The sequence below is a fragment of the Periplaneta americana genome, chromosome 14 (assembly GCF_040183065.1).
Source record: "Periplaneta americana isolate PAMFEO1 chromosome 14, P.americana_PAMFEO1_priV1, whole genome shotgun sequence".
NCBI lineage: Eukaryota > Metazoa > Arthropoda > Insecta > Blattodea > Blattidae > Periplaneta > Periplaneta americana.
The window spans coordinates 135,272,660-135,298,408 of NC_091130.1; the positions used below are offsets into that span (position 1 = coordinate 135,272,660).

General features: G+C 35.2%; 1 protein-coding gene across 3 annotated transcripts in view; it reads left to right on the forward strand.

Moving 5' to 3' along the window:
• Ntan1 (N-terminal amidohydrolase 1) overlaps nucleotides 1-25,749 on the forward strand; it is a 624,645-nt gene that overhangs the window by 44,406 nt on the left and 554,490 nt on the right. For all 3 annotated transcript variants that reach the window (XM_069846121.1, XM_069846125.1, XM_069846123.1), the window contains exon 3: nucleotides 25,336-25,411. The gene's annotated coding sequence lies outside the window, so the exon portion shown is untranslated. The remainder of the gene's footprint in view (nucleotides 1-25,335; nucleotides 25,412-25,749) is intronic.

Consider the following 25,749-nt stretch of genomic DNA (forward strand, 5'->3'; position numbering starts at 1 on the left):
GTGTAATATGTTACTAATCAGCGATGTATGCATTGGGGAGGGGGAAGTAACTGGCCATTCTACCCCATTATCTTCTGGCTTAGTTACCTCATGAGCGATGCCTTATTCGTGTCACTTGTGATGTTTCAACCAATCTTCGGACTGTTGATTAAACATGTATATCTCAGCATTTGCAGAAGAGTAAATTATTGTTGAAGTGTCTTTGTTCTCCTTGTTTGGATGCGAGTTACGAAATCGTTCTGGAAATCTCTGCGATTCATTAGTGAACCTCAACCCCTGGATAGGCTTTGTGGACCGTACTGGTGAAAGCTGAACACCTTAGTCAGAAAATAAGAAAACTCGTTCTCTTGCTATTGGTCTGTAATAAATGGAAACCACAGCACCATCTGGTGCTATGAGTCACTACTACAAAATGATACCCCGTAATTGGCAGCGACGTTCTATTACATGCCTATGGAGAAGCCAATTACAGTTTCCAAATTACAGGCCATTGATCCTACCATACATCGGCATCTTACGTTAGGTTTTCTCTGCAATTAGATTAATGTTGGTGGCAATATTGTGTATAAGAATACCTGTCTTACATTAGCAATGCATTCTGACTTCTTGATTTAGGAACAATTGAGTTTAGAGTAGACTTACGACAAATAAAGTTCACTTCGTTCTGTATATTAGTATCTCTGGAAGTATAACTAAAAAGGAAGGAAGTATTTAGATTTTAATCAGTTATTTTGGAGCTTAGTTTATACAGAATGTTCATTAAGTTTGGAGTATAGGTATTACTAGGGGGCCGGATGTTGATGACCTAATAATTTACTTAAAATGATCATTAAAATGCCCTTAAACTAATAGAAAAATAATATGAAATTAAAAGAAAATGACATTTAAATATTATTCACCGTACTCGCACCACAAATTCTTAAAAATTAGTCACCTTGTTTCAATGACTGTCCTGCAAATCTCGGAAAGAGGAGGCAACTTCCTGGAATTTGGCTAAGATAAAGGAAAAGAACATGCAACAAAATGAAGGTTTTAAGGGAAAAGTATAGATTTTAATGAGGGTTTACAATGTGTTTCAATCAGGGGTGGTCCATGTCAGTGCCTTCATTCTCTGTCTCCTCCTCCTCCCGCTCTCCACTTTTGTTACCAGATCTTCCAGATGAGAGAGTGTGAATGACAAAACAAATTGTGGGCGCAGCGTGCATTCTTGCAATCTTTATGTTAAAACTACTGTCTACTTCAGTAGACATCCCTTCCGAACCATGTTGAGGACACAACGTCCTGTCCAGGACATGGTGAAAGTTTCCCCCCCATCCAAACATAAATTCTAAAGACACCCTCGTACCGACGAAAGAACAGTAGCAAAGTCCTCACTTAGCCTGGTATTCATAGTCGACACTTTCGATTAAAGTGTCCTTTGGAAGACGCAAAGTATCACTTTTCCGTTGCACAGTCGACACTTTGGTGCAAAGGAACACTTTGGACGAAAGTGTACTTCCGACCACACTTTGAGCCGAAAGTGTCACTTCGTAGAAAAATGGCGGACGTCTTGGAAGTTGTCGAATTATTTATTAGAACGTGCGGAAGAGGTAGCACAATTAGTGGACAATATACGAAATCGCTACATTAGAGATAGGCCTAAAGACAATCCCGTAGAATTTTATAATGATATAGAATTAAAAAAAAACGGTTCCGATTTCATAAAAAAACTGTTATTGAGATTGCTTATCCTTTCGATGACCGGTTGACAAAAACGAATAATAGAGGTATGCCAGTGCCTCCAATAATACAGTTATTTACTGTATTAAAATTCTGTGCTACAGATATGTACCATACATTAATATCTGTAATATTATAGTTCAGGTATTTCTGTAGTAACATTCGTATATTTATAACCTCAATTCGATGAAGTGATATGTAGGTAGATATGCCTATATAACCTATTTTTTATTACTGAAACGAATTTTTTAATTTAAATAATATTAAACTAACTTAGCATTGAGAGACCTCACGTGCCTGCCTTCTTTGTGAGCAGATTCCATAATTATATTGGGTTTAAAATGATTTTGATATTTGTTGACTACCTGTATTTTGAGATGTTTATCTTGATGTTGATATAATCATTACTGTTTTGATAATATAATATATTTTCACGCCGGTAAGCAATACATCAGATATGGCTGCTTCTGCTGAGATACTGTCTCTAGTTCAAGTGCAGTCATAACCTCACCATGAAAAGAGATCTCGTACTATTAGGCCTATTTTGTTTTGCATTGTAGAAAAATTTGGCATTAAAAATATTCCTGAACAGCAGGCAATAATGGAAACGAGAGAAAGAAAATAATAATAATAATAATAATAATAATAATAATAATAATAATAATAATAATAATAATAGCAGTAGTAATGTGTTTATGCTCGACCATGCCGAAATGTAGTAATTATACATCTGGTAGCAGATCTTTAATGTATGTCATTAAAGTACACCAACTCATTAAAGGTCAGGTCTTTCAGCCAATGACGACTCAGGTTACAACTGTTCAGCCAACGATAGGTCAGCTTTCTACCGTTATAAAACCGCAAGTATCGATTATTCTCGGATAGGCAATCGAAAGAGAATTAGCGAAAAGTCACGGAGGCTGGAAATCCAATACTGTCGCATAAGGTTATGTTCTGTTACTATAATAATTAGCGTTAATTGTAAATAATATTCAAATAAATTCAATTTGTCATCTCGTTTTTCAATGTCGAATTCAATAATCAAGGTTATAATATTATAATATTATCAAGTCTAACGGGACTACTTCAAGGTCAATCACATTATTGTTCCTCGGAAAAAATCAATACTTTCGCGTCTGCTCACATCTCACAATTCACGACCTAGAACAAGGTCACTTCCGATCTTGTCAGTTACAAATAAAATGTGTACATCTGAATACCGGTAATTTCAAGTTAGAAATATGGTCGAGCATAAAAATTCGTATGAAACTCGCCTATAATGGTAATTAAGAATCTCGTATGAAAATTATGAAACTAGCTTGCGCTCGTTTCATAAATATCCATACTCGATTCTTAATTACTATCATTATAGGCTCGTTGCATAATGTACTATTATTTCATTCTTTTTTTACTTCTATTCACTATTCACGAAAATGACAAAAATGAAAATAAAGGAAATAAAACGATATATCAATGAAGCAGATACGTATAAAACCTAACCTAACAATATAAATTTAATGATATACATACACACACACACACAAAACTTAACCTACTCAGTCTAACTTAACTGTATAAACTAATAGAAGATATGTACAAAATCTAACCGAACTATATAAATCAGTAGAACGGATACATACAAAACCTAACTTAGCGACATAAATCGATGAAAAAGATATGTACGAAACCTAATCTAACCGTATAAATTAATGGATCAGCTATGTACTGTACAAAACCTAACCTAATTTCACCAGCAGTATCACTACCTATTTAATAAAATATTATATATCTGAACCGACTGAAATAATCTAAACTCTCGGCAACAAAAACTAGAAACTGAAATAAAACAACTTTAAATATATATTTTCTTTTTTGCGCGATCAATTAGGCTCCCAATTCTAATCACAAGCATTGTAATTTGTAGGTTACACATTAATTTGTTATTGTTTGTTCACTTGTTTTGAAAGGCATTGTGGGACTTCTGTTACCAACCAAATTATAACTCTACACTTTGCTGGCGTAAAGTAACACTTTGTGTAGTGCACTTCTTCAATCGTCTATGAATACCACTAATATGAAAGAGCCACTTTCGTCAAAAGTGTCACTTTGCAAAATGGTGATATAAAGTGTCGACTATGAATACCAGCCTTAGAAATTTCATTCCTGCTGGCTACATAACCATAAAACAATTTATTTGTAAATCTGCTTTGGAAAAGAAGCTCACGGTAATAAGAATATTTTATACGTCATCCATGCGTTACACTAGTTATAAACCGTTGCTGACCTTACATAATCGTCAACATCTTTTTCTCTCTTTGTTTGAAATCATTAACAGATTTTCTGTGTTGGAATTTAGTTTATGAAGCGTTGTTGCACGATTCTACATGGAAAACGTGGCTACCGTTAACCTCATTCTGCAAGGGTTAGATACTTGACCATCACTGACAATTATAGAGCGCATGTTTTTAAAATAGTTGATATATTTAAAGTGGGTCTGGCTACTTACTCATGCTATGTCTTTGTTCCTTATTAGTCTATTATTTCACTTGATCATAGCATTCGTTGAGCTCATCAACAGGCTAGCACCAGCATGTACTTGTTCACATGGTTGTCGAGACGTGAGGAGCATGCAATTTGTTGAATCGTTTCACATTAGGCGCCGACGTCACTAACAACGTCAGTGGAGATTTTATACAAGTGGGAGATTCTTACAGTAATATTTTCTCTCATAACACAAGTTGCTGTCATATATTATGCCTTTCTGTAAAAGTGTTCTTTGAGGCTGTTAACCATTCGTTTGCTAGCTGCGTAGAAGTACTGGATCCTAACTTTTATTTTGGGGCCATAAAAGAACGCCAATTAAGATGCAAGACATTCAGTGCTTGAAAAAATTGCAAATTATTCGTCAAGTAACCAAACCAATCCCGTGATAAGTCTCATATCCGAATGGATAGATGACGTCTAGAAAGATTCTCTTTCATTCATTCATAGTTTTCTGCTCAAGGGCAGATCTTTCACTGCAAACCCAGCATTCTCTAATTTTTCCTATTTTCAGCCTTTTTCGTCTCCGCATATCGCACACCTAGTAAAATACTGTCGTATGTCGAAACTCGCATATTACATGTTGCTGCTACTGCTACTACTACTAATGCTGCTACTACTACTGTTGCTGCTACTGCTACTACTGCTACTACTACTACTGCTGCTACTACTACTGCTGCTACTACTACTGCTACTACTACTACTGCTACTACTACTACTGCTACTACTAGTGCTGCTACTACTACTGCTGCTGCTACTACTACTGCTGCTACTGCTATACTTCTGCTACTACTACTACTACTGCTGCTACTACTACTGCTACTACTACTGCTGCTACTACTACTGCTGCTACTGCTACTACTTCTACTGCTACTACTACTACTAATACTGCTGCTACTACTACTTCTACTGCTACTACTACTATTACTACTACTGCTACAGATACTACTACTATTGCTACTACTACTGCTACTACTACTACTACTAGATATTACTACTATTGCTACTACTAATACTGTTACTACTACTGTTGCTGCTACTACTGCTACTACTACTACTACTGCTACTGCTGCTACTACTACTGCTACTACTACTGCTGCTACTGCTACTACGGCTACTATCATTGTTACTACGGCGACTACCACTATTACAACTACCAGCTACTACAATCACTACTACCACTGCGTCGACTACTGCCGTTACTAATGCTGTTGCTACCAAGTTACTACTACTACTACTACTACTACTACTACTACTACTACTACTACTACTACTACTACTACTGTCCGTTACTCAGGAGAAGACGAGCGGAAAGAATGTGACCTTCTTGACTATCGCTGTTGATTATTTTAAACATCGCTCAGATAAGCATCCCAGTAGCCAGGTTATTACTCGTGCAGGAAACATGAGTAACAATGCGTATGGAAATTAAAGCTAAGTTGAACAGGAGGAGACCTAATGTTTCCGCTTACTGCAGTACAAATATTGCACGTGTTGTCGTATGTTATCTGTTCACATCCCTTCCTCCTCAGTCCGCTCTCGTCTTCTCCTGAGTCACCGACAGTACTACTACTACTACTACTACTACTACTACTACTACCACCATCAGCACTAGCACAAACTCTACAATTTGTGCTGCATATGATTTGTGCTTGTCATGTTTGTTCGTTACTATGACTGTGCAACTGAATAATTTATGTCATTATATTACATTTGGCGAGCCGCATGAATCGAAACAAGACCGCGATGTATGCATTACTGGATTGAAGAATGATTGTATTAGATCTATATCTGACTCGTGACATGTGGAAGTTTGATGCGTGGTAAGAAAAAGAAAGAAAACTAGAATTTCAGGTAAAGTTTTATATTTATGACTCCTTGAGTTGCAGAAGTTGTGAAATGATTATGATGAAGATGGTGGAATAGTCGTGCAGTGGGATTGACAGGGAAGAAACCTGCTCTACAGCCTTTGTACGCGCATGATGTGTCTTAAGAGATGAAAAGTTGTTTTATTAAATCTCTACTAAATCTAATTTTTTTAGACAAAATTTTTAGATGAAACCGTGTTAAGGGAGTGTAGCAATATGCCGTTAATTTTATTAGAACACTTTTTTATTGCATCTCACAGTTCAGCCATCGAAAGTAGTGAGTGATATATTACAAACCTCACCATTAGTCTAATAATTAATATGTATTATTCTTGTGACAAACGCTTTTTCTTTGCTGACTAGTTAAATGCCTTTTTTATACATGAATTAGTAAGCCAATATTCAGAAAGTGTAATTTCAAGACCCACGTGTTAAAGTTATGAATCCTAACTGTAGTTTTTATTTTTTTTATTGCCACATAATTACAGGTATTCGGATACAAAAAGAGGAACAGGAAAGTAAAAGACAACACCTGGTTAAAAGAAGGGAAAATAAAAATAAAAGAAGCTTGTGTACCAGTGATAGGTGGAGTACGATGAATAATCATTTCTTTGCTTTAACTTACACCTTTCCGTAATTGCAGACCATCTAACAAATTGAAAAATGTGGCTTATGACTTCTGGTGGGTAGAAAGTTGTGCAGTGTAATCGATTTCTGTACAGGAATAGGGAATCTATCTACAGGTTATTGAATATATCGTTGTAGTGCGAGTTCGTTGGAGTAATTCGTATTTCCGGGATGTGTAATCAAAAGTGATTATGGATGGTAAATGTGGCACTCTTGGTGAGAAATTTGTAATTTCAAGCCAGGAACGTGAGTGAAATGACTGCTAAGAGACTGAAGATGCTGTTGCGTTGGCCGAAAGCGGACTGTATCCACTCGTATTGAATCAGAGCCTTTCATAGACCTTTCCAGAAGTCCTGGATTCTAGAACACTTAGAAAAGAACAACTTAAATTCGTATAAGCTGGGAAAGAAGTAGGTCTACATCTAGATTACACAACTTTTAACACTGTATCACGTCTGAATATGTATGATAAGACTTTCTTGTGTTAAATTCTAACGTACCTTGTTTACATGTTTCGACCTATTTTGGGTCATCTTCAGAACTGGTAGTTGCTGGTCTTGGCGGCTCTTGTTTTATTTCCTGTGAGGGTAGTAGTAGTAGTAGTAGTAGTAGTAGTAGTAGTAGTAGTAGTAGTAGTAGTAGTAGTAGTAGTAGTAGTATTTATTTATTTAACCTGGTAGAGATAAGGCCGTCAGGCCTTCTCTGCCCCTATACCAGGGGATTACAACTATAATATGAACAATAAAATTACAGTTAACATTAAATTTACAATTACAATAAAAATTAAAGTACGACAAGCTTACCTAATTAATGAAAGCTAGACATTTTATCATAGAAGTTAAGAACAAAGAATATTTTTGTATTTACTGAATTACAAATTAAACCTACAATAACAAAAATCTATAGTAATGAAATTACCGGATATTGAAATATTTTGTGATAGATTAAGAGAACTATTTACAAGAAACCACGTCTGAACGAGTCTTAATTACTGACCAAGTGCCTAGTAAGTTTGCGTTTGAATTCAATTTTATTTCGACAGTCCTTGATGCTAGCAGGTAACGAATTCCAGAGGATGAGTATGAGGAGGTGCGATGGGATGGTATTGTTAGTATTGTTTCATGGCGAGAGCGTGTGTTCAGATTGTGGTGGGAAGAAAGGTAAGTGAAGCGAGACGACAGGTACGAAGGAATTGAAGAGTTCAAAATTTCGAAGAGAAGGAGAAGTGAATGTAAATTTCTTTTCTTATCTAGTTTAAGCCAACCTATTGCTTCCAGGGATGGGGTAATATGATCATATTTACGAACATTGCTTACAAAACGTACACACAAGTTATGAGCACGTTGAAGTTTCGTTTTGTTGTCGCTGGAGAGGTCAGTCAGTAAACTGTCAGCATAGTCAAAATAGGGAAATACAAGCGTCTGCACAAGGGACTTTTTTAAAGCAAGAGGGAAGGTGAACATTTATCCTTTTTAGCACATGGATAATAGAATATACTTTTCTGCAGGTTTCCGTGATTTGCATGTCCCAGTTGAGATTATTATCCATGTGAGGGTGTATTCGTGTGGTGTAAAGTGGAGTCAAAGAGTGTGTGTGTTCTGAAATTGAGTTGTGTGTTGAGAATTTCTTTGGGGTGTGTTTTTGTGTGTCTGTATATTTCATATTGTTCTAGCGTGTTTAGAGAGACATCAACACAGACATGGAAATACTACACATCCAACCAAAAAGCCAGAAACTAAACACACTAGAACAATATGAAATATACAGACACCCAGAAACACGCCCCAAAGAAATTCTCAACACACAACTCAATTTTAGAACACACACACTCTTTGACTCCACTTTACACCACACAAACACACCGTCACAGGAAACAAAACAATAGGAGCCAAGACCAGCAACGACCAGTTTTGAGGATGACCCATAATAGGACGAAACTTGTAAAAAAGGTACGTTAGAATTTAACACAAGAAAGTCTTATCATACATATTCCGAACGTTTTATAATAATTGCTGCTATTTGACTTTTCGTTCTGCAAAGAAATTTTACAGTGTTACATTTTGTTCGGATCAAATTACTGCACATGAAAACTGCAATTCCTTTAATCATTTGTAATCATAATATTCTGCTGAGCATATTGGAAATTCAATCAATGGCTTTCCCAAAAACACGTTATGAAATGTTTCTTATAAAACAGTTTTTATCTCGAAACGAGGCAAAAACGAACAAAATCGTATTACACTTTCTTGTCTGAAATATCTCAAAGAATAACCCCCTGAAATTAATGACATTACTTACGGTTCACCTATGTATCTTTATCAACATAGGAAACATGCCAAAAATCACTTTTTTTTTTTTTTGGAAAAGTCAATTTTTTCTCTGCTTAAAATTCCAAAATAGTTATTTTTCTCTAGACTAAATAGAATGCGAATACAAAATTAGAATGATACACCACACCCGTGGCCGACTGGTTAGCCTCTATGCCTTCCACTGTGGCGACCTGTGTTCGATCTCCATCTGAGTCATGAAGGAATTTGTGGTGGACAAAGCGGAAGAGAGGGATTTCCCCTTACCATTATCATTCCACCAATACTCCACGGTCACCCTCACTCTGCGAGAACTCCAACGAATCATCTAAAACAAATAAAAGTGGTTGAAAGTTGTGCACATTTATATTTAGTTAAGAATTATTAAGATTAGAATGAAAAACTTTATGCGCAGTGACGAATGTACCGTCTGAATAAAATTCGTGTGCATGTAGTATTGGACATCGACTGCAATTGAAGGGTTTCTTGCAGAAACAGCTAATGTCAAAAAATTCGGAAAATTAGATATTAATATGTATGTATTTATCTATACTGCAAATGGGTAAATAGAAATGCCTGTTATTATTCGATTGAGAAGCTCTTCATCCAGTCTGCTGTCAAAAATCTGAAAGTTAGAATTTATAAAACAGTTATATTATCGGTTGTTTTTTTATGGTTGTGAAACTTGGACTCTCACTTTGAGAGAGGAACATAGGTTAAGGGTGTTTGAGAATAAGGTTCTTAGGAAAATATTTGGGGCTAAGAGGGATGAAGTTACAGGAGGATGGAGAAAGTTACACAACGCAGAACTGCACACATTGTATTATTTACCTGACATAATTAGGAACATTAAATCGAGACGTTTGAGATGGGCAGGGCATGTAGCACATATGGGCGAATCCAGAAATGCATATAGAGTGTTAGTTGGGAGGCCGGAGGGAAAAAGACCTTTGGGGAGGCCGAAACGTGAATGGGAAGATACTATTAAAATGGATTTGAGGGAGGTGGGTTATGATGATAGAGACTGGATTAATCTTGCTCAGAATAGGGACCAATGGCGGGCTTATGTGAAGCGGCAATGAACCTCCGGGTTCCTTAAAAGCCAGTAAGTAAGTAAGCAAATGGGTAAATAACTGGTGGCAGTGGTAACTAATTACACTCAATAAAGACAATAATAAACACAATTAATAATAAATTAATAATACTACTACTACTACTACTACTAATAATAATAATAATAATAATAATAATAATAATAATAATAATAATAATAATAATAATAATAATAAGTAACAGTAGTTTAATAAAATTAATAAGGAGCATCCTAAATTAAATGAAGCACGATCACTTAAAATAACATTTACAGTAAATCTACTAAAACCCACGAGTATGATTTATGTTCATATATGCGCAAGTACCTTTCAGCACTACACTCATTTCGCTGTCAATTCACTCACTGAACTGAACTACGACACATTTCACTGATACTATTTTGATTTCACTAACAATTCAAAAACATTTCATGTTGAAATACTTCGCTCTACCACTAGAAACTATAAAACTTCACTGACACAACACACTTTTTCACTGATACAACACTTCAAATAACAAAACATCAATTACACCCTTTAAATAGTGTGCATAATATACTACCGTTTATTAGTAAAGCCCTTAAGCCCATTTTAAAATATAGTTTTGGTTATTGGTAAAGCCTTTAGTAAATCTGCAGGTCCCTGATAGTAGGATTCCAATCCCTGATAGTGTTACTGTATTCTACGAAAACAGCAGTAGTCATAGTTAGATGGCCATGAAATATTGGTACTTCGTAAAAACGACCAATGTCAGTTAGCTTTCCCTTGGTAACAACTATAGTCATATGACAGTAGTTGTTTTTGCTTGCAAGCAATGTCCGACATTTTATGTTCGAACACTGCTCTTCCACCAGCAAAGCTGCAAGACATATAGCGATTAAGTGCATTCCTTCAGAAGCCAGAAAGTAGACTCTTCTACAGACAGATGAAGAAGAGTCCACACGACAGTGATGATGGTAGTATATAGATGTAGATGAAGAGGACAATAGTGATGGATGGAGTGAGTGAAAACATACAAGTGAACTATGGGAAATGTGTTATTTTTAATTCAGTTGTTCCGTCCTACATGAAAGCTAGGGTTAGAGGTCAATAGGTCTAAGGATTTTAAGCCTAATGACAGAAGGTCTAATTTTGTAAGTCTAATGACATTTTGTCTTTGGAACCAAGTCTAATACAACCTAGTCCAATTTACAAAAATGTCTAATACTACATAGTCTAACTTGCAATGACGTCTAAAACTATTATGCCTGAATTATAACAATACATCTGTTACCTGCATATTATTGTTATTACATATACCTAACTCAGGAGTAAAATACAGTAGGTCTAATGTTGAAATAGTTGAGCAGTAAAAATAAAACTATTTATAGTTCTTTGGAGTCTTAAGTGGTAGTCGAAATTATGAAGAAGAATTTATTTACCTTTAGACGAATTAATAGTATATGTATTCATTTTGCTAAAAATGTTCTGAAACTGACAAGGTACCGTATTACTAAAGAAACGTATGTTCATTAACGTAACAATATCAACTTTTTAGTACGTATTGTTAAAATTATTTGAAATTTACGCATACATTTTATTTAGAAATTTACACATTGGACGTAAATTTTATTTAGACATTTACACAGTAGACGTAAATTTTATTTAGACATTTGGCTTTAGGCATTTTTCTATGTTCAATCTTTCGTACACTACTTTTAACATTTGAATATAAATAATTGATTAAACAAACACAAAAACACACAAAACACAACACAAACACAAGAAATACATCACACTAACATACGAAAACAAAAACACACACAAGATCGCATCCTCATTCAGAAATACAACATAGCATACAGAACAGAAAACACACTACAGAGACATCTCAATACACAAACAACACAAACAAATAAATACAACCACACAGGCATATACAAACTCACATGCAATAGTTGCGACAGTTTCTACATTGGACAGACAGGCAGATCATTCCAAACTCGATGCAAAGAACACATTAAAGCAATAACCAGAGGACACAATACATCTACATATGATAACTAATGCTAACCACACATACAATAACATAAATACAGACATGGAAATCCTACACATACAACCCCAAAACAAAAAACTCAACAAACTAGAACAATGTGAAATATACAGACACACTAAAACACACCCCAGTCAAATTCTCAACACACAGATCAATTTCAGAACGCTGTTATCCCTAAGGTAATTTAATCTTATAATCAACAAAATTGGATCAAGTATTCATAAATAAATGTACGAGTATGTTAAGCAAAAAGAGTTAATTAATAACGCAGTAATTATTCCTGCATTATAAGATTTAACATTTTAATAATAAATAACTAAACAGTAAGAAACCAAACCTCACACACACTATTTGACACAACTCTTCATCACACGAACGCACCCACACAACAGGCAGCGAAGTCGAGATAGCGCCGAGATCTAGTAGGCTCTGAGGATGGTGTCGAATAGCACCGAAACAGCTGTAAGCCGCACATGCTTACATAATTAACACGAGTAAGATCGCCATTTAATCAATTATTTAGACATTTTTCTTTTAGACCTGAGTTATTATTAGACATTTTTTATTAGACTTCGTGTTTTATTAGACCTACTGTCCATTAGATCTGCTGTCCTTAGACGTAATGACCTGAAAGCGAAAGCTAGTGAAGACTACCGCTAACTAAAGTGACCAGTGGCGGCTCGTGATAAAATATTGTGTGTGTTCACAATTTTGTGGTTCCAAAATCGAAGAGAATTTGAAATAGTACGTTTAGTCTAATATGAAATTTCATGATTCCAATGTTTCACTATCGAAAAAAACCGTATATAAATTCAAAACAACATATAATAATAATAATAATAATAATAATAATAATAATAATAATGAAACTCAGTCTTTTTATTTCCAATTTTTCTTGGTAAGCCAGTTTACCCAGTTCTTTACTGTTCAAAATTACTTGAACAGAGTTCATTGTTTACGTTTGTTAAAAATGAATACATACTACGGTTTCGTTGTCTACAAACGCGTGTGTTCAGTAATATATTTTGATTCACAACACACTGATACACTATAGCTTATACCAGTACTGTAATCCCACTCGCATAGATTACTATAAATACATGCCAGTAAATATTATTCTTAAATATTATACACTGCCATACAGATACTTAAATTCATACCACCGCCACAGTCAGCCAGCACGTGTTTGAAAGCCAAACTATACTATTATGCCGACACTGAAGTATAGTAATTCACAAACTACACTCCCGTAGCAGCACTGTACACACATCCACGTAAGTAAACGTTCCTACAGTCAGATGCTGACATCTACAGCCTATTAAATTACCTCCTCGAGATATAGCACGTGAACGATAGGCATCGATGGACCTGACATCTGTAGGATAAATACTCATCAAGTTCACTTAACGCTTTGTGCTCTTGACGAGTCATAAGCGACCAGCTAAAGACTAATTTTCTCCCGCGCATGCGTGAAATTCCTGTAACCATCTCGAAAAGAGCACGGTTTTTACGTGAACGGATGTTGCCAAGTTTACATAAGAAGTTTATGCAAGATGCGGGAAGTTTAAAATACTCGATTCTGATATTATACATCCCCACTACGTCAATACGGTATCAAATAATAAAACTAGCCGTGCATTAATGGAAACAAGGTGTTCACGTGCTCTTGTGCTCTTATTGACGCACCGCCACTGAAAGAGACTGTTAAAGATATTTGCCTCAAATGTGGTAGAAGAATGCATAAACGTATAAGAATAAGCATGTTTACATTTTCTTTCATTAAATAAATAAATAAATAAGATTATTTCTTTTGTAAATGATTTTCAGGCAAAAAGAATCATTGTCAAGATGTTTTAATTTTTGTAAGGGCGTAATTTTTAATTTTCGATATCAAACACTTCTGCAATATTGTTTCTGTCTTATGAACAAAATTTATGAACCAGAGTGCTGCATTGGAGTTAAATCGCTCGCTTGAACTCGGTCGAATGTCGCACCCTCGAGTGAGATAAGATCGGTCGTGATACGCTCGTAATAAATAGAAGCACAGTACAAGGTCATTTCACCGACATGTCTTATCTTGTATGGAAGGCGACAGATAAGATACACATATGTGTTGCCCACACGGTAAAAATAAGGCTTTATTTTCTGCGTTTATGACAAACGTCTAATGGAACGTACCAAAAAAGTAACATGAAGTTATAAATAAAATAGTATGAAAAACTTCGATATACAGTTATTATTGCTAATTAATAATTATTCAATATTTGATATACCACATATATATAATATGATAGGTCCATACATAGTGTTCCGCCTATATACTGTGACAATTTGGAAACGTTTTACAAAATATCATTGATATAGCAGTAGATTAATAACAATATTAGTACAGAGATAACGTCACAGAAAATATAATAAAAGGAATAATCATGCTGTACAACTGTTACAGACGCAAAGATTGATACACTAATTATTAGAGATTATTATTATTATTATTATTATTATTATTATTATTATTATTACTACTACTACTAGAAAACTTGATACGGTACTTCCTTTATCGTGATTGTGTTCTTCGTTTATAATAATTACATTTATATCCAATAACATCTATCAGATATGGCAAAAACAAAATCACTCGTGTGTGTGTGGGGGGGGGGGGGAGGAACATTTACCTACAACATTTATATTACATTTTAAAGCAAGTTTTGTAGTTGTACTATGGAGAGGTTAGTTAAACACTGCAAAATTTTGAAATGCTAAACATCTATGATGTTACTACACAGTTCATCACTGTAACAACAACGAATGCCTAACGCTCGGCTTATACCGTTCGAGGATTTATCGCTCGCTACAGTTTTATCCATCATGCATGTGCGCTACCTATCGGATTATGCTATGAACTACTTGGCGCTCGAGCGAAAACGTCCGATGCAGACCTCTGATATGAACATATTACCAGATTTCATTGTGCCTTACAATCACATTTACACTGGTTTTTGTCCCTCCTGAAAATTTTACTATTTTCACATTGGTTTTTGCCAAAATCCCTTCAATTTTAATCGTTTTTGTATGTTAACAACACTAAGAGCCAGTGGCGTAACATGAAATTTTGAGCAGGATAAGCTAACTCAAGTTGTTTTTCTTGTACATATGAGAAAACGTATTACAAAAAATATAGTCTTAAAATAAATAGTAGTCAATGTCAAGTCAGCAGTCCGAAGATTGGTTGGAACCTCGTAACCCAATAAGGCATGACCTCACATGGTACGTAGTAAAATATGATTTCATATCTCTAACAAATAGACACGGTCATTTGTTTTTTAAATCGCACTTTTGTTCGTAAGTCAGTCTTGCTAATAGAATTGTCCTAAAAATTCAAGTAAATTGGTGTCAGGAACTGTTATTTCACTCATTATTTATTATATCAGCCACAATGCACACTAACACTTCAACTGAACACAACTCACGAAAGGGATAACTCGGAAACTACATTATTTTCAGTGTAAAAGCTAGCTTCTTGCGAGCCTTGTGACCAGTGTAGTTTAGTTAGAAAGGGATGGAAAATCTGCGGGGTGGGTTACACAGAAGAATGAGTGAAAGAAACCAGTCTGCTTGGAAGCTGGTGTGTGCAGGCTTCTTGTTTACTGCTGCGTCACGAATCATCCTGAGCTGCCGCATCACAATATAAATGATTGGAATGACCTACCTGCAGCGGTCTTTGAGGGCTGTCCTTCCTTAAGGAGATTCAAGAATAATTAAAAAAGTTGTGTATAAAGTGCAAATTAAAATTAAGGTGACATTCAACATTTAATTTTTTAAGGTGACATGTATTTATCTAGCCTGACGAGTTTACTTCCTTGGTTTGAATTGTAAATTATTTAAAAATAGCGTGTAAGAGGGCCTTAGACTAGAAATGTTTATTTTAAATGTAGTTCTGTTTATAAGTATGCATAAGGATGTAATTATTTGACTTATTTGAACTGTTGTATCAGTGAAGCGAGGTGAGTCAGTGAAGTTATGGTTTTACAGTGCAGTGAACAGTTCCGATCAGTGATAATTTATAGCGTCAATGAAATGTGTTCTATAGTGTCAGTGAAATGTGTTACAGAGTGTCAGTGAAATGTGTGCTGAAGTGTCAGTGAAATGCGTCATAGTGCCACTACAGGGAATGAGATGAGAGTAAAGTGAAAGACTATTGAAACTTATGTAGGACCTATACATAATTATGTAGGTTGTATTGTAAAATTAGGTATTTTATTTATGTTTTATTATTATTGTGTTAAATTGTATTGTGTATAAAATTGTGTAGGCCTATGTGTTGTAAAATTGTATTGTGTATTGTACATTTTATTATGTATTGTTAATATTGTATATACCACTGCCACCGGGTGCTTGCCCACTTGCAGCGTAAATAAATACATACATACATTTAACGCATAAATATAAATTCTGTTAAAATTAATAAATAATTTTGTTCATAAACTGCAGGTTTATTATGAAATTATTATTAATTGGGGAAGCTGAGCTTTTTAGCTTACATTGACGCTACGCCACTGCTAAGAGGGATGTATAATTTTTGCTCGTGCTGTATTTCCTAGAACAATGGCAACTAAGGGGTTTCATTTAAACTCCCACACACAGGCAACGGAGGGGAAAAGTATATAACCATTGCAAAATTATTATCTCAATATCTGTATGATAAAAAAGGATGGAGCATAATTTCAGTGTTGTTCGGGAGATGCGATTAAAAGGGGTGGGGAGCAAACGAGCAAGCACCATGTCGCGGCATCACAGCCAAAGCCAGCGCCGTGGTAATGTGTATGATTGCGAATGCTGGTCACATATGACTCGTGTGGGCGAGGCTTGCAACTACCAGTAAATAAGTGACTTGACAGCTTATAAGACGCAGAGGATGGTACGCTTCATGCTTTGATATACAATGCTGGACTGAGTGGGGGACATGTCACCGAGCCTTCGACTTCACCCTTCGGTGCCTGTCTTAATTATACGCGTCTCTGTGGGGAAGTAGTGTACGTAGCTTTAATTGCCAGAATAGTGTCTGAAGGTTGTGGTAACCCCATACTCTCATCATCGTAGAACTGGGTCTTCTATGAGTGATAGTTACACAAGAAGCGGGGTACTTGTATTTAGAAAAAAGTGGCAGTGAGCTGACCTTAAATTGTACAAAAATACTGAGAGACTTGAACTGCTTCAGGTCGTAGTATTCAACGTGATACCCACTGTTATGGCACGTTTAACAATTTTTTTTTGCCGTCGGTAAAGAATAATTCTTTAAAAGAATCATGAAAACTTGAATGAAAATTATGCATTACGGAGCTGAGGCGTTACTGAATCTTCGATACGTAATTTGTACATATATATATATATATATATATATATATATATATATATATACAGTGTCAATCAGTCTTATTCGTACAGGTGAAAATGTGTAACAACTTTGGTGATAAAAGACACATAAAATGAAAGTATTATATTTCTCTTTGAAAATTCTGTTCAGTAGCATTATGAATGCAAATAAAACAAAAAAAAATAAATTTCCATATGTACCGCAAACATGTAAATAAACAAAATTTAACAAAATATATAATTTCTCTACCTGTCATTTATATTCGTACACTTAGTAACAAAATTAAATAACTATACAGAAATAACATGAACAATTACGTTCTAATACCTTGTTGCATATCCTCTGGCTTTGATCACTGCCTGACACCTTCTGTGCATGGAATTTACCAATGTTTTACATTGCTGCGGAGTGAACTTTCGCCATTCTTCCAGCACAACAGTTTTGAGGTGTTCTTTGGAAAAAAACTGTATTTTTATATACATTTTCCTTAAGTCTGGACCACAAATGCTCGATAGGATTCAGATCGGGTGATTGAGGAGGAGTATGGAGTTGTTTCAGAACGTTCTACATCAACCAGTGTTTGTTCATTTCGGCCGTATGTTTGCTGTCGTTGTCTTGCTGGAAAATGTAGACAGGCAGCAAACCCACTTTTATTGCACTTTCCTTGACGTTATTTTTCAAGATGTTGTTGTAGACCACTTTGTCCATAATTCCATCAATGAAGTCTATGTTACCCCCGCCTTTCAAGGACATACAGCCCCAAATCATTATGGAGCCACCTCCATATATCACAGTGGGAAGAGTGTTATCCACTTTGTCGGCCTCATTCTTCTTTCTCCACACTCTATGGGCACCATCGGATCCGAAAAGATTAATCTTGGTCTCATCCGACCAAATAACACTGTCCCAAAATTCTTGTTCCTTATTTACATGAGCTTTAGCAAATTTAATTCTTAAAGCTCGATTTTTCCTACTTACGAAGGGCCTTTTTCTTATCCTTCTACCATGAAATCCATATTTATATAGGACACTCCGCACCGTTGATTCACTAACAGTCTTCCTTGTGGTTTTCGTCACGAGAGGACGTAGTTTCAGCACAACCGTGGATTCGATTTTATCTGTCTTATTTAAAACGTCCTTCCCTCTCATTTAGTATTTTTTCTTTTGGTTTCCTCTTCTGATTTGCAGTAGATCCACGGTATTTGAATTTATTAATCATGTATTGTACTGTGGAATTGCTTTTATTTACTATATCACCTATTTTCCTTAAAGAATAACCTTTAAGAGCCAGTCTTCCTTCAGCTCGGCACTGAGTTCCTTCAACTTGCCCATTTTGAACAGAACTGACTGCTGAAGCAAAACAAACCCCAGAGCACGCGGAAATGCACACTCGCTGTTACCATTAAGGCACGGCACCCCCGAATAGGTCAACATTACTCAAGTGTACAAATATAAATGACATACAGTTTTACTTTCAGAGTAATGTTTTTATTAATATTTTGTTAATTAGGGCTTAAAATAAAAACTGGTTGTACATTAACGTTCTAAGAAATGGTTTTAAAGCATGGTACACTACTATTAGTGTATGAATATAATTATTTTGTACATAAGGTTGTCTTATTAATTTAAATTAGATATGTACGAATAAGAATGACAGTCACTGTATATATACACACATACATACATATACAGAGCGTTCGCCTACGGGTGGGGCCAGGAAAGCGGCATGTACTGATACGCCGCTTTGTGCGCGCAGTTGTTGAGACACGCTCGACAATCAAGGACATCAAGGTCGACAAGTTATCAGTTGTGAGCCAGATGTTGCAGTATTTAACACGTACAGTGCAGTTTCTTGACACAGTTGCATAAATATTCAGTGTGTGTGTGTAAAATTGGTTAACAATGCAAAACGCAAAATTCACGCTTGAACAAAGAGTTTTTATGTATGATGCATATGTGAAAGCAGAGTCATGTAGAGAGGCGCGTAGGCACTTTGAAGTGAAATATTCGGGTGCTCCAATTCAGGGTAGAGAAACTGTTAGACGTCTTGTTAACAAATGAAGGACAACAGGGTCGATAAATGCTACAATTTGTAAGCGAAAACGAAGAGTATTGACGGGAGAAAAAATTGATGAAATGAGTACATCATTTACACGCTCTCCTAATAAATCTCTAAGACTTTTTTCACAGGAAGTTAGTGTTTCAAAAACATCAGTCTTTACTGCTGCTAAACTTTTAAAATTAAAACTCTACAGAGTAAGAACTTATAGTATAGAAAGCGGAAGCTTACGAATAGACAATTCCCGCAAGCGGCACCGCAGGCAGGCCGCTTTCCTGGCCCCACCCGTAGGCGAACGCTCTGTATATACACATACATACGTGCATACATACATACTGAGTGTTCATTTCAAAGTGTGCCATGACGTCACTGTTGTGAGTCAGCGATTTGAAGCGAGTTTCAGCTTTTATGTCAGAGAAGTTGCCTATTATTCAAGGCGTTCAATATGAACTTGAGAACGTGTACGGTATAACTTGAACGTCGTAGCAACAGATGGCGGTCTGTACGGTCTGTGTGCTACCATAACCTCTTTCGAACTGTGTTTTGCGCGGGCAAGTCATACGCAGGGTATTTGTTATCATCGGTTGCGTACGGCAACATTCCACAACACAAATCAAATGCTCCGTGTCCATGTTGACCGTCCAAGTTAATGTCAACAAATACGTAAGTAATCGTCTTAACCCTCTCCCCATAAAGAAAAAAACCCACTTCAGTACGTGTTTCCAAACAGTTCACATTCCCGCCACTACCGGCGTTACCGTACGTATCGGTAAGTACCCTTCAGAATGAACGTCGTACTTGCCAGGCAACTTCTCTGGCACATAGGTAATACGCCTTTGCGGAAGTGTAGGAAGATTGAATTCTCTAGGCTCATCGGCTAGCCACATGACAACATACACCGAGCCATGACACACTTTGAACTCAACACGCAGTACATACATACATACATACATACATACATACATACATACATACATACATAATACATACATACATACATACAAAGATATGGCAACAAAATATAAGTTTTTGTGGGGTGACGCCTCACTCTGGTATCATTCTAGGGTTAATTTCATTGTTGGTGAATATAGTATGCAGTTCAAAAACGCTGCATAAAATTCTTTCAAATTCGCAAATTATTATTATTCTTTTACTGGCGACAAATAACTTCTGTAGCTGAAAATACCTTCAAATTGTTAAACCATTTCAGGCACCGTCCATTTTCTGTCTCGCGATTGACCTAAATTACTGTTACAGTTGACAAGTCTTGAAATTCGCATATGATTATCGTCCAGGATAAGTAATTTTTACAGCTGAAGATCTCTTCAGCCATCGGTGTAGCTCAGGGACAAGTGTCTGATCTCCAGATCCGAGATGGCGCTTGGGCGTTGGTTCAAATCCTGCTTACAATGATTACCTGGTTGAATTTTTTCCGAGGTTTTCCTCTAGATGTAAGGTATTAGTTAATCTGTGACGAATACTCGGTCTCTTTGTGTCAAAATGACATCGATAACACCATTCAGTTAAATAACCGATTAGAGAAGATCTCTTCAAATTCTCAAGTCACTCTCTCTCTCTGTCTCATTAACTTAAGCATTTTTAAAGTAATTTCATTACCATACACCGTCTCAATGACCACGAAAAACTTGTACAACAGTAAATGTCTTTGTATTGCAGATTATTACCATCCTTGTCGCTGGTAACAAACGTCTAAGTTAAAAACTATTAAATAAACAAAAGTAATATAATGTATGAAATGGTTATTTCGGTTTTTAATTTTTAAAGGCTGATTTATTTTCGTGACAAATGTAGAATGTGTTCAAACTAGTATAAATCGCGTATTAATAATTTACTTTCCTTTCTGCAGATGGAATGTTGAGAATTACTTCCGTAGTGGTCATGTAGAATCTAAAATATAGACACGGTATATTAAATTAAAAACAACTGTTTGTTTGAAGACAAACGATTAGCAGTTGGAAATGTTGCACAATGAACAATGTTTGCCGAGGAGAGGATTTTATCTTGGAGTCAGAGACATTAGGAGCGACTGGTGTCTTTTGACACTGACGTTGGACTTCTGCCAGCTTTTATTGAATAATAAACAGCGCTATTATAGTCTGTGTTTAATGCATAAGTTATAAGTCGAATAATATACGTATGATTGCTTGCCTCTGTGGTATTAAATTCACAGTTACCTTTATACTAAATTGTACTGGACGTATCCTTTATCAAACTTGCGTTGTGTAGCATGCGTTTATCATGTTCTGTTGCCGACTAGTTTTTAAAAACAGCACGTTTGTTCGTCTTGATAATACCTCTTTTTATTAACAAACTAAACGGCTAAGCCCTTAATGCGTTTATATTATTATTATTATTATTATTATTATTATTATTATTATTATTATTATTATTATTTACTCATTCAGAAGTGGGATATTTTATATTATTACTAGCCGTACCCGTGCGCTCCGCTGCACCCGTTAGAAATAAATATAAAGTAATTATATAATTAAAATAGGACATTTGATCCAGGGAACATTCGTGTTTGATAGAAAGATAAATCGTTTATTATGTTACTTAATTTAAATTGAATTAAAAAATTAAAATGCGATCATTTTGATCCAGAGACCACTCATTTGGTCATAAAAATTAGTTTAGGAAATACAGGAAACGAATGTACAGAATAGCCTATCAAGTTTTCTGTGCATAAGAATCTATTTTAATCTTACCTGTCCTCGATTCACTCAGAAGTTACTGTGATAACATAATGGCATTATGTCCATCTAGAGAAACTACAATTTCCAATGGTGAAATAATAATTAATTATACAAATCGGTTAATTTAGCTTCCGATATTACTTCATAGAAACGCAGAAACATTATCTGTAGGCTATCTTTCATAGCTTTCGATTGTTGCTGTCCAAGGCCCCTTATAGACGAAGTCATTTTTTATTTCATTATACGGCCTTAGATGGCAGTTATTTTAATTTTAAAACTCATTTATCTCATTAAATATCAGTCCTATCAAAATTTTTCAAAGAGTAAAACTTATCGCAAATTATTTTTAAAGAAACTTTTGTGATGTAACATTTTTCACAAAAATAAATAATAAGCGAGATATTTCGATTTATTTAATTCAGGTCACCTTATAACCCCCCTTTTAAATAATGTATTTTGAATGCCATATAGCATAAAATCTAAGTTACAACGAACATAATTTATATTCCAATTTTCATCGAAATCCGTTCATCCATTATCGCGTGAAAAGGTAACAAACATACAGACAGACAGACAGACATACAAACAAAAATTTCAAAAAAGCAATTTTCGGTTTCAGGGTGGTTAATTATATATGTTAGGACCAATTATTTTTGGAAAATCGAAAATTACCAGAAAAATTTCGGCTACAGTTTTATTATTAGTTTAGATTATTTACTCATTCAGAAGTGGGATATTTTATATTATTATATTAACTATTGATTTGGAACTTACTAGCAATAAAATAAATAAATAAATTATTATTATGGCTACGATTTTTATCCCCTAAAAATTCCGGAAATATGCTCTATAATATAAAAAATAGGCTATGCGGCCTATAACATATTTAAATATTTTTTTATAGTTGGCTTTGGAACAATAAACTATAAAATGACAACCACAAGAGAAAAAAGTGAAATTTCAGGAATTTCAAGGCATATAAATTGTATTCAATACAGAAGATTCTAACTTGTTTTCATAAACTTTCATTATATCTGTATTTTGGGACCTGAGTTGCAATGTACAATGAATACCTTGTGTATACATTTTCAAATGAAAATGATTGTGTATTGTCTGCTAACAAAGCTTTGTACATAGAAAAGCTTTCTCTGCTTCTACTGATAAATAAAATGAGAGTAAATTTAAAATTAATATTATCACTTGACTCTAATTCTCTCGCTGTCTTTCACACACACCCTCCTTTTTCTGAAATATGGCAACAAAGTGGTTTCCCCTACTTCCACATCCAGTTGCTTCAAGTGAAATGCATAGCAATAGAGAAATGTCGTGACTGTTTAGGATCAAGTTCAATTTGCATATTCCACAGAACAGGGTAGGAAGAAAATATTGAAATCTTACCAGACAAAAATGAAACAACGAAAAACAACATTGGATATAGACAAGTGTGTAAAAAGCTTCAAAATATAAAAATGTGTTGAATATGACTAATAGATTATTAAAATATGCTCTGTCAGGATAAAACTGTCAAATATGCACAAATATGCTCTAACAAAATACCTTGATTTAATTATATTATATTTTATATTATATTATTTAATGTACCAAAGTACATATGATATTTCCATGCAGATATTCTGCGTCATCATGCGATGACGATAATATAATATATGATATGAGTAAATCACTTCGTGATTTAAGACGGCGCTTATTCCGTCGGATCCCGGCCAACTAGTCACTCATGACGAGTGCACCTCAGCACATGTGTGGACTTCAGTCCTACGTTCATAGACATCTATGACATCCCGGCGCCGGAGAGAATTTTTCTCCGTTCCATTACTCTTTCATTGTATTGATTTAATTAGTTTATTTCGTAAAATGGATTTCTGTATACTATAGCAACTCATTGACCTTATAAAATATGTTAAATCATGAAAATCCTAGCCGTAAATATTGTTATTATTGATATCACTGTTGTTATTATTATTATTATTATTATTATTATTATTATTATTATTATTATTATTATATTGTGTTTACGCAGATAGTTATCGATCACCGTATCTCAAGCAGCGAAACTGTAGCTACACCACTTTTGCGTCTTTGAATTTGTCCATAATTCATCATATAGGGTGGATTTATTTATTTATTTATTTATTTATTTATTTATTTATTTAATCTGGCAGAGCTAAGGCCAGTAGACCATCTCTTCCGCCCACCCAGACTCTAATTCTAATTGAATACAGTTGGCTTATAATAGTAATTACATTAATATCTAGACCATAAAACAACATGAAAGTAAATAATGAAAGTTGGATAGGTAATGTTAGTGAGACCATAATAAACATTGGTAAGAAATAGCTATAATAATAATAATAATAATAATAATAATAATAATAATGAGTTAATTTAAATATTTATTCTGTGTTTACATTACACTGTTACGATAAAGACGATTACCAGAGCAATTGTGTAATGTTGATTGGGTAAACAGGAATACTTTGCAAAGATCTACCTCATACATCATCTTTGTGAATTACAATTTTCAGTTAGATTCGGTACTCTTGTATAAAGGTCTGGTCCACACCTATGGAGTAACGGCTAGCGCGTCTGGCCGCGAAACTAGATGGCCCGGGTTCGATTCCCGGTCGGGGCAAGTTATCTGATTGCGGGTTTTTCCGGGGTTTTCCCTCAACCCAATATGAGCAAGTGCTGGGTAACTTTCGGTGCTGGACCCAGGACTCATTTCACCAGCATTATCATCTTCATCTCATTCAGTCGCTAAATAATCTAAGATGTTGATAGAGTCCTAAAATAACCTACTAAAAAAAATAAAGATCGGCACACTAGCCATTCGGGTTAAGTTGCGCTTATGCGGTATTGTACACATAGAAGAATTATTATCGATCTATCATCTATTAAAATTTAGAGAGAAATTGAAGACCTGAATTGACAAAGATCCCAAGTCTAATACTTACCGATGGTTATTGGTCCACAGGGTCTGATAACTCGTCCCTGGAAAGCGTTCATCGTTGGACAGATTCTGAGAGAGATGGTGGACTGAGCGTCTGTGGGTAAGTTTTTTATACTCCTTCTGTTTTTATCTTCCTGCGCTATTTTTGTAATTGAAGATCTGAATTGACAAACATCCCTAGTACAGTAAAGTAAAGTTTTCAGGAGAGCATCAAAACTACGTAGGCTTGCATATAAGAGCATTGAAACAAATGTTTGTGTGATTCAAAATCACTGGCTTGAATTCGAGCCTGGATGGTAGCCTATTCAGAACACAACATATGCCAGATAAAAAGTCAAATTCGGTGACTTGGGATGTTTGTCAATTCAGGTCTTCAATTTCTCTTATTATATTAATTCTCCAATGTAATGGTTAGGCGGTACGAGAATGATGTGTGCC